Raw genomic sequence first — 13,641 nt, forward strand, 5'->3', positions numbered from 1 at the left:
ATAGTTTCTAATATATATTGACGTCCCTATAGTTTCTAATATATATTGATGTCCCTATGGTTTCTAATATATATTGACGTCCCTATAGTTTCTAATATATATTGACGTCCCTATGGTTTCTAATATATATTGACGTCCCTATGGTTTCTAATATATATTGACGTCCCTATGGTTTCTAATATATATTGACGTCCCTATTGTTTCTATTATATATTGACGTCCCTATAGTTTCTAATATATATTGACGTCCCTATGGTTTCTAATATATATTGACGTCCCTATAGTTTCTAATATATATTGACGTCCCTATGGTTTCTAATATATATTGACGTCCCTATGGTTTCTAATATATATTGACGTCCCTATTGTTTCTATTATATATTGACGTCCCTATGGTTTCTAATATATATTGACGTCCCTATGGTTTCTAATATATATTGACATCCCTATAGTTTCTAATATATATTGACGTCCCTATAGTTTCTAATATATATTGACGTCCCTATTGTTTCTAATATATATTGACGTCCCTATGGTTTCTAATATATATTGACGTCCCTATGGTTTCTAATATATATTGACGCCCCTATGGTTTCTAATATATATTGACGTCCCTATGGTTTCTAATATATATTGACGTCCCTATGGTTTCTAATATATATTGACGTCCCTATAGTTTCTAATATATATTGATCGTCCCTATGGTTTCTAATATATATTGACGTCCCTATGGTTTCTAATATATATTGACGTCCCTATGGTTTCTAATATATATTGACGTCCCTATGGTTTCTAATATATATTGACGTCCCTATAGTTTCTAATATATATTGACGTCCCTATGGTTTCTAATATATATTGACGTCCCTATGGTTTCTAATATATATTGACGTCCCTATAGTTTCTAATATATATTGACGTCCCTATGGTTTCTAATATATATTGACGTCCCTATGGTTTCTAATATATATTGACGTCCCTATGGTTTCTAATATATATTGACGTCCCTATAGTTTCTAATATATATTGACGTCCCTATTGTTTCTATTATATATTGACGTCCCTATGGTTTCTAATATATATTGACGTCCCTATGGTTTCTAATATATATTGACGTCCCTATGGTTTCTAATATATATTGACGTCCCTATGGTTTCTAATATATATTGACGTCCCTATGGTTTCTAATATATATTGACGTCCCTATGGTTTCTAATATATATTGACGCGTCCCTATGGTTTCTAATATATATTGACGTCCCTATGGTTTCTAATATATATTGACGTCCCTATGGTTTCTATTATATATTGACGTCCCTATGGTTTCTAATATATATTGACTTCCCTATGGTTTCTAATATATATTGACGTCCCTATGGTTTCTAATATATATTGACGTCCCTATGGTTTCTAATATATATTGACGTCCCTATGGTTTCTATTATATATTGACGTCCCTATGGTTTCTAATATATATTGACGTCCCTATAGTTTCTAATATATATTGACGTCCCTATGGTTTCTAATATATATTGACGTCCCTATGGTTTCTAATATATATTGACGTCCCTATGGTTTCTATTATATATTGACGTCCCTATGGTTTCTAATATATATTGACTTCCCTATGGTTTCTAATATATATTGACGTCCCTATGGTTTCTAATATATATTGACGTCCCTATGGTTTCTAATATATATTGATGTCCCTATGGTTTCTAATATATATTGACGTCCCTATAGTTTCTAATATATATTGACGTCCCTATGGTTTCTAATATATATTGACGTCCCTATGGTTTCTAATATATATTGACGTCCCCATGGTTTCTAATATATATTGACGTCCCTATGGTTTCTAATATATATTGACGTCCCTATGGTTTCTAATATATATTGACGTCCCTATGGTTTCTAATATATATTGACGTCCCTATGGTTTCTAATATATATTGACGTCCCTATGGTTTCTAATATATATTGACTTCCCTATGGTTTTTAATATATATTGACGTCCCTATGGTTTCTAATATATATTGATGTCCCTATGGTTTCTAATATATATTGACGTCCCTATGGTTTCTAATATATATTGATGTCCCTATGGTTTCTAATATACAGTATATTGACGTCCCTATGGTTTCTAACATATATTGACTTCCCTATAGTTTCTAATATATATTGACGTCCCTATAGTTTCTAATATATATTGACGTCCCTATGGTTTCTAATATATATTGACGTCCCTATGGTTTCTAATATATATTGACGTCCCTATGGTTTCTAATATATATTGACATCTCTATTGTTTCTAATATACAGTATATTGACGTCCCTATGGTTTCTAATATATATTGACATCCCTATGGTTTCAAATATATATTGATGTCCCTATGGTTTCTAATATATATTGACATCCCTATGGTTTCAAATATATATTGATGTCCCTATGGTTTCTAATATATATTGACGTCCCTATGGTTTCTAATATACAGTATATTGACGTCCCTATAGTTTCTAATATATATTGACGTCCCTATGGTTTCTAATATATATTGACGTCCCTATGGTTTCTAATATATATTGACATCCCTATAGTTTCTAATATATATTGACGTCCCTATGGTTTCTAATATATATTGATGTCCCTATGGTTTCTAATATATATTGACATCCCTATGGTTTCTAATATATATTGATGTCCCTATGGTTTCTAATATATATTGACATCCCTATGGTTTCTAATATATATTGACGTCCCTATGGTTTCTAATATATATTGACATCCCTATGGTTTCTAATATATATTGACATCCCTATGGTTTCTAATATATATTGACATCCCTATGGTTTCTAATATATATTGACGTCCCTATGGTTTCTAATATATATTGACATCCCTATAGTTTCTAATATATATTGACGTCCCTATGGTTTCTAATATATATTGATGTCCCTATGGTTTCTAATATATATTGACATCCCTATGGTTTCTAATATATATTGACGTCCCTATGGTTTCTAATATATATTGACATCCCTATGGTTTCTAATATATATTGACGTCCCTATAGTTTCTAATATATATTGACATCCCTATGGTTTCTAATATATATTGACGTCCCTATGGTTTCTAATATATATTGACATCCCTATAGTTTCTAATATATATTGACGTCCCTATGGTTTCTAATATATATTGATGTCCCTATGGTTTCTAATATATATTGACATCCCTATGGTTTCTAATATATATTGACGTCCCTATGGTTTCTAATATATATTGACGTCCCTATAGTTTCTAATATATATTGACGTCCCTATGGTTTCTAATATATATTGACGTCCCTATAGTTTCTAATATATATTGACATCCCTATAGTTTCTAATATATATTGACGTCCCCTATAGTTTCTAATATATATTGACGTCCCTATGGTTTCTAATATATATTGACGTCCCTATAGTTTCTAATATATATTGACGTCCCTATGGTTTCTAATATATATTGACGTCCCTATGGTTTCTAATATATATTGACGTCCCTATGGTTTCTAATATATATTGACGTCCCTATGGTTTCTAATATATATTGACGTCCCTATAGTTTCTAATATATATTGACGTCCCTATAGTTTCTAATATATATTGACGTCCCTATGGTTTCTAATATATATTGACGTCCCTATAGTTTCTAATATATATTGACGTCCCTATAGTTTCTAATATATATTGACGTCCCTATGGTTTCTAATATATATTGACGTCCCTATAGTTTCTAATATATATTGACGTCCCTATGGTTTCTAATATATATTGACGTCCCTATGGTTTCTAATATATATTGACATCCCTATGGTTTCTAATATATATTGACATCCCTATGGTTTCTAATATATATTGACATCCCTATGGTTTCTAATATATATTGACGTCCCTATAGTTTCTAATATATATTGACATCCCTATGGTTTCTAATATATATTGACGTCCCTATGGTTTCTAATATATATTGACATCCCTATAGTTTCTAATATATATTGACGTCCCTATGGTTTCTAATATATATTGATGTCCCTATGGTTTCTAATATATATTGACATCCCTATGGTTTCTAATATATATTGACGTCCCTATGGTTTCTAATATATATTGACGTCCCTATAGTTTCTAATATATATTGACGTCCCTATGGTTTCTAATATATATTGACGTCCCTATAGTTTCTAATATATATTGACATCCCTATAGTTTCTAATATATATTGACGTCCCTATAGTTTCTAATATATATTGACGTCCCTATGGTTTCTAATATATATTGACGTCCCTATAGTTTCTAATATATATTGACGTCCCTATGGTTTCTAATATATATTGACGTCCCTATGGTTTCTAATATATATTGACGTCCCTATGGTTTCTAATATATATTGACGTCCCCTATGGTTTCTAATATATATTGACGTCCCTATAGTTTCTAATATATATTGACGTCCCTATAGTTTCTAATATATATTGACGTCCCTATGGTTTCTAATATATATTGACGTCCCTATAGTTTCTAATATATATTGACGTCCCTATAGTTTCTAATATATATTGACGTCCCTATGGTTTCTAATATATATTGACGTCCCTATAGTTTCTAATATATATTGACGTCCCTATGGTTTCTAATATATATTGACGTCCCTATGGTTTCTAATATATATTGACGTCCCTATGGTTTCTAATATATATTGACGTCCCTATAGTTTCTAATATATATTGACGTCCCTATGGTTTCTAATATATATTGACGTCCCTATAGTTTCTAATATATATTGATGTCCCTATGGTTTCTAATATATATTGACGTCCCTATAGTTTCTAATATATATTGACGTCCCTATGGTTTGTAATATATATTGACGTCCCTATAGTTTCTAATATATATTGACATCCCTATGGTTTCTAATATATATTGATGTCCCTATGGTTTCTAATATATATTGACGTCCCTATAGTTTCTAATATATATTGACATCCCTATGGTTTCTAATATATATTGATGTCCCTATAGTTTCTAACTTACACTTGAGTATTATTTTCTTTAAGTTTATTTTGTACCATGAACTGCGAGGCTGCTGGGTTTTTCACGCTCAACAGTTTCCTGTGTGTTTCACTGAGGGTCCACCAGTCAAAGGACATCTCGCCAACTGTGGGAGGCATTGGAGTCAACATGGACCAGCATCCCTGTGGAACATTTTCGACACCTTGCAGAGTCCATGCCCCGATGAATTGAGGCTGTTTTGATGGCAAAAGGGAAGGGTGTTAATCAATATTAGGAAAGTTCTTCATGTTTTGTACACTCAGTGTATAACAAACAGAACAATGAAGAATGAACGTTGACTTTTACTGCACTAACTGAGCCAAAGCTGAAGTAATTTCACTATCTTCTCTTTAGTTTTAATACCATATACTACCGGGTTTAGAATCATTTCCAGGCTGTTTCCACATCAGGGATAAGCTCAATCTTGCTCCAGTCAAAATAAAACAAATCGTGAAAGAAAACCTGCTCATTAAAACACTTCAAATTTCTCTTATGAATAAAACGTGGATTTGTCTTAGGAACCTTAGTATTTCTAACAGCAACAACAGCACAATGGTCACTTAAATCATTACAAAAAACACCAACCGCAGAATATTTATGTGGAGCATTTGTCAATATAGAATGAATCAGGGTAGATTTTATCAGGATTTGGCCAGGGTTGTTCCGGTTTTTGGTCACTAGATGCCCCCATTGTGCCTTTTGACCTTTTGTTTTCCCTTGATCCCCATTATTATTTGCACCTGTGCCTCGTTTCCCCTGATTGTATTTAAACCCTTTGTTTTCCTCTGTTCTTTGCTCTGTGTTTGTATGCTAGCACCCAGCCCTAGTACTCTGTGAACTCTTGTTGATCCCGGTGGACTCTCTTGTGGAGTTCTGTTTTTTGTTCTTGTTTGTTTGTTTTTTGAGTATCTTTTGAGGCTTTTTGTGCTTTACCTTCCACCTTGTGGATTTACCTTTTTTGTCTTGGAGGATTACCTTTGTTCTTGTAGGATTCCTTTTGAGGTTGTGGAGTTACATGTTTTCCGGAAGAACTTCACTTTTTACTTCATTAAATACACCGTCTCAAGTACTGCTGTGTCTGCCTCATCTTCTGGGTTCTGCCGACTATTCGTGGCTCAGTTGGTTAAGTGACTGTTTCTCACTCTGGAGACCCGGGTTCGTAACTGGGTCCTGACAGATTTATCTGGGAATTTAAGATTTGGGCGCGTGGGTGTGTTAATCAACTGGTTAAGATTCATAGAATGACAAAACATTTTTAAATCATCAGACACCGGCTTTAACCAACACCAGGTGAGATCCCCAATCAACATCATTTCACTGTAAAGAAGTTTAGACATGAGGTGCGTCAAAGACGAAAATGCATCACCGAGAGCAGAGGGGGGTCTATAACAGCCAATCACAGTTATAGAGAGCAGAGGGGGGTCTATAACAGCCAATCACAGTTATAGAGAGACCCTTTGAAACCTCAATATTCAAAGCAAGAAATTCCAACTGTTTACAAATAGTTTCAGACTTTGCCACACTTACAGGGAATTTAGTTTTTACATATATAGCCACACCCACACCTTTCTTAACTCGATCAGTGTGATAAACATTGTAACCACTTATACAAATATACTTATCAAAAACAGACTTGCTGAGCCAGGTTTCAGAAAACACAATTTCATCAGCATCTGTTGATTTAGCCCAAATCCTAACCCCATCAATTTTTGACATCAGGCTGCGTACATTTAAATGAAAAATACCAAACCAGATCTTGATTTAAAATCAGAGGGGGTTTGTAGACATTGCATATCAGGGCCAGGGTTAGGTTGCACGTTACCTGATATCAACAAAAGAAGAATAACTTGGCATCTCTGTTTAATAACCTTGCACGGCTTCTCTTTTTTAAGAGACCTACTGCAAGCGAATTTTACAAGTGAGTTTCCAGACCATACAAAACAGTCATTTAAAACCATTAGACTTTGGTAGCGACACATTCGTACTGTTCACATCATGCCACAAATACATCGGCGCTTGGACGAGTGGACGAGTGTCACGCCCTGACCTTAGAGAGCTTTTTATGTCTCTATTTTGGTTTGGTCAGGGTGTGATTTGGGTGGGCATTCTATGTTCCTTTTTCTATGTTTTGTATTTCTTTGTTTTGGCCGGGTTTGGTTCTCAATCAGGGACAGCTGTCTATAAGTTGTCTCCGATTGGGAACCATACTTAGGTAGCTTTTCCCCACCTATGCTTTGTGGGTAGTTATTTTCTGTTTTGTGTTTCTGCACCTGACAGGACTGTTTCGGTTTTGTTTATTCTCTTTGTTATTTTGTTATAGTGTTTAGTTTAAATAAAAAGCATGAACACTTACCACGCTGCGCTTTGGTCCGATTATTCCTCCGACAACGACACCCTTTACACCAAGTGAAAAAGAGCGAGTTCCTGCAGACAAAATGTCCAATGGACGGGAGAGCACATTGTCAGATGTCCTCACCCAGCGACAATGTTAATTTTCTCCAGAGTTCAGTAAAGTCAGTGCACAAAGCAATACCACGAAAATTATCATTTTCTCTGGCATATGTAAAAAATAGAGGCCAACGAAGGTAAGGGGAGAGAGGGACATTGTCTATTTATGAGTCTGAATGTGAGTATATGCGCGTGTGAGTCGATTGGGTGTTGAGGTCAATTGAGAGAACGGGTTGGGGATTGTTGAGCTGCCACTGACAGCCAGGCGAAGAGCAAAAATGGAGCAGCTTGGACGAGACACTCAGCAGACGAAGAAGGAACTCAGGCCAACCAGAGATAGCGTTACTTTGGTCAACTTCAAGTAATGAAGTGCCGAGTTGAGGAGGACCAGTGATCTTTACACCAGCAAAAACAAAATAGTTTGCACTACACAACAAGGAAGTTACTCAACCATAAACAAATAGGTTATTAGTATGTTAAAATGTACTAGTCTTAGACAAACGACTTGACATGCTGCCATCTTGGATTTGCCGCAAGTAATGCATGGAGTTCTGCTGCTTATGATTTGTTGAACACTTTTTTGGTTACTACATGATTCCATATATGTCTTTTTCAAAGTGTTGATGTCTTCACTATTATTATACAATGTAAAAGAAAATGTAAAAAGAAAGAAAAAGCCTTGAATGAGTAGGTGTGTCCAAACTTCTGACTGGTACTGTATGTAGAGATCAAAAGACATGATAGACAATCTGATAAGTGTCATTCCGCCATACATATGAATACAGAAAGCCTGAATCAAGCATGCTGAGTAACTGATATTCCTATCCTCAGACAATACATCTGACATGACCCTTGGAATCATGGCACTGATATCGATGAAGTCATTGATCAATAAGTTCAGAAGGAACCGATACAAAGGCCTGTGTCAATTTCTGTGTGAAGCTATAACCGCACGCAAAGCCAGGTTACCGAACAGTGTAGATTAGAGAGCCTATTAGGACAGTCAAATATCTCACAAGTCTATTTTGCCGTTAGAAAAAAACTGTCAAGTACATCTGTGGTTCGATTCCCCATCCTCCTGTAGTGTTGAACCTCACGACAGCATCACACCATTTTTGAAGAGTTGAAGAAAGTCCCATCAAACATTGACTTAAATGTATAGGAATTGTTAGTCACTGATAGGCTTGTACTGTAGATGTACAGTGCATCAGTGTTAATACGTATTGAAACATGTTGTTGCATGCATATTTATAAGAAAGGAAAATACTCAATTATTTAAATAACAAATACTCAAATATTTAAATGAACAAATACTCCAATAGAAATCTATTTGAACCCAGATCTGCTGCAGACATGGTTTGGCAGGGCCATGGTTGTTCAGGCCTTCATCAGAGCAAAGCCATGGAAAAATCCTGCAGATAAAGCAGATAAAGCACTCACATAGAAACAATAAAGAACATGACTGGGTTACAATAGGCTATTTTGTTGTAAGGGTTTCACAGTGGAGTTGAACAGGCCGTCGGTGTAAATAAGAATTTGTTCTTAACTGACTTACCTAGTTAAATAAAGGTTAAATAATAAATAAAAACAGGATTTATACAATATAAATAAATAAAAATGTATGTCACACTCAAAGGTCAAAAGTTGGCAGCAAAGAACAATTGAACATGAATTAGACTGTCTTGAGTGGTGGAGCATTTCCTCTCCTTTTGTCAGCTAATTTCTGTTCATTTATGTCTTATTTCACCAAAGATGAGGAGAGAGTTGTATTGTTTGCTATAAGCATTCATAAAACCTCCTGGCTTTAATGAGAACCTTTGTAAACTATATGCCTATTCTGCATTTATCGTGCAATGCATTACATATATATTGCTTATAGAGAGACTGTTGGTCATTGAGGAAATATAGTATCCTCAATTGAAAATATTACAAACAGCAGTTTTATACAGGTTAAATTGAATCTGGGGCAATTGTGTCTCAAAATGTTCCATCTTAACACTGAGCATGAGGTTCACAAGGTGATTTGCAGCCTGATAATGTGCAAATTACAGTTAACAAACTCTGTTTAAAAGGTGTTTTGTTGACGGAGGACACGTGATAGGAATAAACATCCATTCTTATTCAGTAGACTCCCATAATGATTTATTCAGTGTGCTTTGTAGACACTAGACAGCAAATGTGTAGTATTGTCATCTTCTACAGTGTCTGAACAGAAAATAAAATACATCTGTACATATGACTGTTGATGCATTTCTGTAATGAAGGTCCTCTCTCCGTCGCCTCTGTTACAACTGAAATGAAGCTTAGAGATGTTGCTCCGATAAAGCACCCAATGGAATTAGACGACACAGTGGTGTCATCATAGCTTGCACCTCATTGGCTGCTTCGGTGAACTCGTGTCATTGGAGGGTCTCTCCTCACCTTAGGCCTTGTTATTGAAGAGTACACTTACCAACCATGTGTGTACAGTAGCAACTACAATGTTTGCTTTCTTTGAAACTTTGCTCATTAGGTTAATGATTGCTTTGTTTACAGCAGTGTCGATAGGAAGTGTGCCGCACACATGCTCCTCTCCTGGGTCCCTCTACCTCCCTACTTAGCCCTGGTAATGGACCTCTAGGGAGTGGTTGACAGCAAGATTATTGAGGTTATTGAGTCAGCCATCTGTGAACGAGTGGGAACACTTGACCAACTACAACTCAGCTGGAATGGCTTTGGTTACAATGTACTTTGTCTTTTAGGTGACCCGACTCAAAAATAAACTATTTGTGAACTTTACTTGACACCCTGCGTCAAAACACGTTATGACAAGGTCATAATCATGTCATTACATTTACATTTACATTTAAGTCATTTAGCAGACGCTCTTATCCAGAGCGACTTACAAATTGGATAACAGCTGACATAACCAGCCATAGAATAACGCAATATAAATTATGACACCTACATAAGAGTCAAAACATTTATTAAAATTGGTTTTTTTTCCTGCCTAAAAGTTTAAAAGTTTGTTTTGTTGAGTCCTTTGCTGTTGATGTAATTCATTCTTTAGTCATGATTTTAAATAACATTCAGAAAATACACTTTATGACAATGTCATGAGGCATTATAATCATGTCACTTTACTTGGACTAAGAAAATACACTTTATGACAATGTCATGAGGCATTATAATCATGTCACTTTACTTGGACTAAGAAAATACACTTTATGACAATGTCATGAGGCATTATAATCATGTCACTTTACTTGGACTAAGAAAATACACTTTATGATACTGTCAAGAAGCATTATATGTCACAACAGGTGTAAATATACAGCATGTGGCATGACAGTGTTATGACCATATTATGACAGTTTAAAAAAAATGTTTTAACCTTTATTTAACCAGGCAAGTCAGTTAAGAACACGTTCTTATTTTCAATGACAGCCTGGGAACAGTGGGTTAACTGCCTGTTCAGGGGCAGAACGACAGATTTGTACCTTGTCAGCTCGGGGGTTTGAACTCACAACCTGCCGGTTACTAGTCCAACGCCCTAACCACTAGGCTACCCTGCCACCCCATGACTAAAGAATTAATTACATCAACAACAAAGGACTTAAGAAACAAACTTTCAAACGAAAGTAAACTTTTTGGCAGGACAAAAAAAATTGTTTTAATTAACATTGGTCTTGACACTCTTATGTAGATGACATAACCAGCCATAAAATAATGCAATATATGTTACAACAAGTTATGTCAGCTGTTATGACATGGTTATGACATGGTTATGACCGTGCAAAGCAAAGTGTTACCAGTATAATCAACTTAAAAGTATGTGTTAGGGAAATTCTTCTGACTCATGAGACAAGTCGAGCGATGGATTTTTGTTGAGGTTTTAACATTTATATTTTGTTTGAGACAAGTAAATCAATGAGTAACAATTGCTTGGCTATCTACACGGGGTATCAGTACCGAGTTGATGTGCAGGGGTACGAGGCAATTGAGGTAGATATGTAGATGTAGGTCTGAGACCAGTGTTTTCAGTGGTCTGGGTGTGTTGACTGTGAAGAGAGCTGAAAAACAGTCAATAACGTGATGGAGCAGTTTCTTGAAGACATGCTGATACAGCATTTTCTCATCTCATCCATCTCACCCCTTCAAATAAGTTGATTAAGCTATTTCAGCCACGTCCGTTACTGACAGGTGTATACAATTGAGCACACAGCCATGCATTCTCCAGAGACAAACATTGACAGTAGAATGGTCCGTATTGAATAGCTCAGTGACTTTCAACGTGGAACCGTCATAGGATGCCACCTTTCCAACAAATTTCTGCCCTGCTAAAGCTTCCCTGGTCAACTGTAAGTCCTGTTATTGTGAAATGGAATCCCCGCCAATGGACTCTGGAACAGTTGAAATGCGTTCTCTGGAGTGCTGAATCACGCTTCACCATCTGGCAGTCCGATGGAAGAATCTGGGTTTGGCGGATGCCAGGAGAATGCTACCTGCCCAAATGGATAGTGCCAACTATCCAAGAGGAATAATGTTCTGGGGCTGCTTTTCATGGTTTTGGCTAGGCCGCTTACTTCCAGTGAAGGGAAATCTTAATGCTACAGCATACAATGACATTCTAGATGATTCTGTGCTTCCTAATTTGTGGCAACAGTTTGGGGAAGGCCCTTTCCTGTTTCAGAATGACAATATCCCCATGCTCAAAGCGAGGTTCATACAGAAATGCTTTCTCGAGATCAGTGTGGAAGAACTTAACTGGCCTGCACAGAGCCCTGACCTCAACCCCAATGAACACCTTTGGGATGAATTGGAACGCCGACTGCGAGCCAGGCCTAATTGCCCTACGTCAGTGCCCGACCTCACTAATGCTCTTGTGGCTGAATGGAAGTCCCCACAGCAATTTTCCAACATCTAGTGGAAAGCCTTCCCAGAAGAGTGGGGGCTGTTATAGCAGCAAAGGGGGGACCAATTCCATATTAATGCCCATGATTTTGGAATGAGATGTTCGACGAGCAGGTGTCAACATACTTTTGGTCACATAGTTTACCTCTGAATCTACCTGCTAACCCACAGAGGTTTTAGAATAATCGCTATGTTTGTGAAAATGAGGGATTCTCCTGAGGGAGTTTCTACTATGAGGTGCAGGTGAAGAGGAAGACTGGCTGGGATTTAGAGTGTACAGATAGTCCGTTGACAGGGAGGTAAACAACTGAGTAAAGCAAATGGATACTAGACTGTGGGCCTGAAAAATAGGGAATACTCAGTTCACGCTGGGCCCAGCTTTATTCTCTCGCTGAGAGAGAAGCCTCTGAAGGTGGGGGTGTTAGTAGATTATGAGGAGTGCGAGGTATCCTTTTAGAATGTGGAGCCCAGGTCCCCAATCTACTCATTCACTGGCTGCATCTTCACTGACAGACTCTACCTATTCCTCTCTTCAGACTAGGATTCTTCTAACACAGCTCCATTGATCTTATCTTATAAGTCCTTCTGAGTTTAGTGAACAGGGAATTCAGTAACACACATGCACAATGTAAAAGTTTATTTTATATTCAGAATAAGTTAGTATGTTATCAATTGATTAGATTGCATAATGTAGCAATAAGGCTTGAGGAGTTGTGGTATATGCCCAATATTCCCCGCCTAAGTACTGTTCCTATGCACGACACAATGCAGAGTGCCTAGATACAGCCCTTAGCCGTGGTATATTGGCCATATACCACAAACCCCAAGGTGCCTTATTGCTATGTGCCTTATTGCTATTATAAACTGGTTACCAACATAAGACCAGTTAAACATTTTTTCTTTGTCATACCTATAATGTCTGATATATCACAGTTATCCTGTAAGTCTGTGTGCTTTTTTTAATCCTCTTTCATGATTCATGACTTCTTATACAGACCCCTTATTCTTTGTCCCACTTTCTTAAGAGTGTATCTGATTCTAAACACACACACACACTAACACACAGCACAGAAACATATAGAGGGTGTTTGAGTTGTAGTGATATTGATAATGCCCAATCAATAAGCCACCAGAGGATGCCCCTAAACCATTAACCGGATAAACAGGTACAACAATCTCTCTAATGGTGAGAACAAATCCACATAC

Source organism: Oncorhynchus gorbuscha, linkage group LG19 (assembly GCF_021184085.1).
Source record: "Oncorhynchus gorbuscha isolate QuinsamMale2020 ecotype Even-year linkage group LG19, OgorEven_v1.0, whole genome shotgun sequence".
Lineage (NCBI taxonomy): Eukaryota > Metazoa > Chordata > Actinopteri > Salmoniformes > Salmonidae > Oncorhynchus > Oncorhynchus gorbuscha.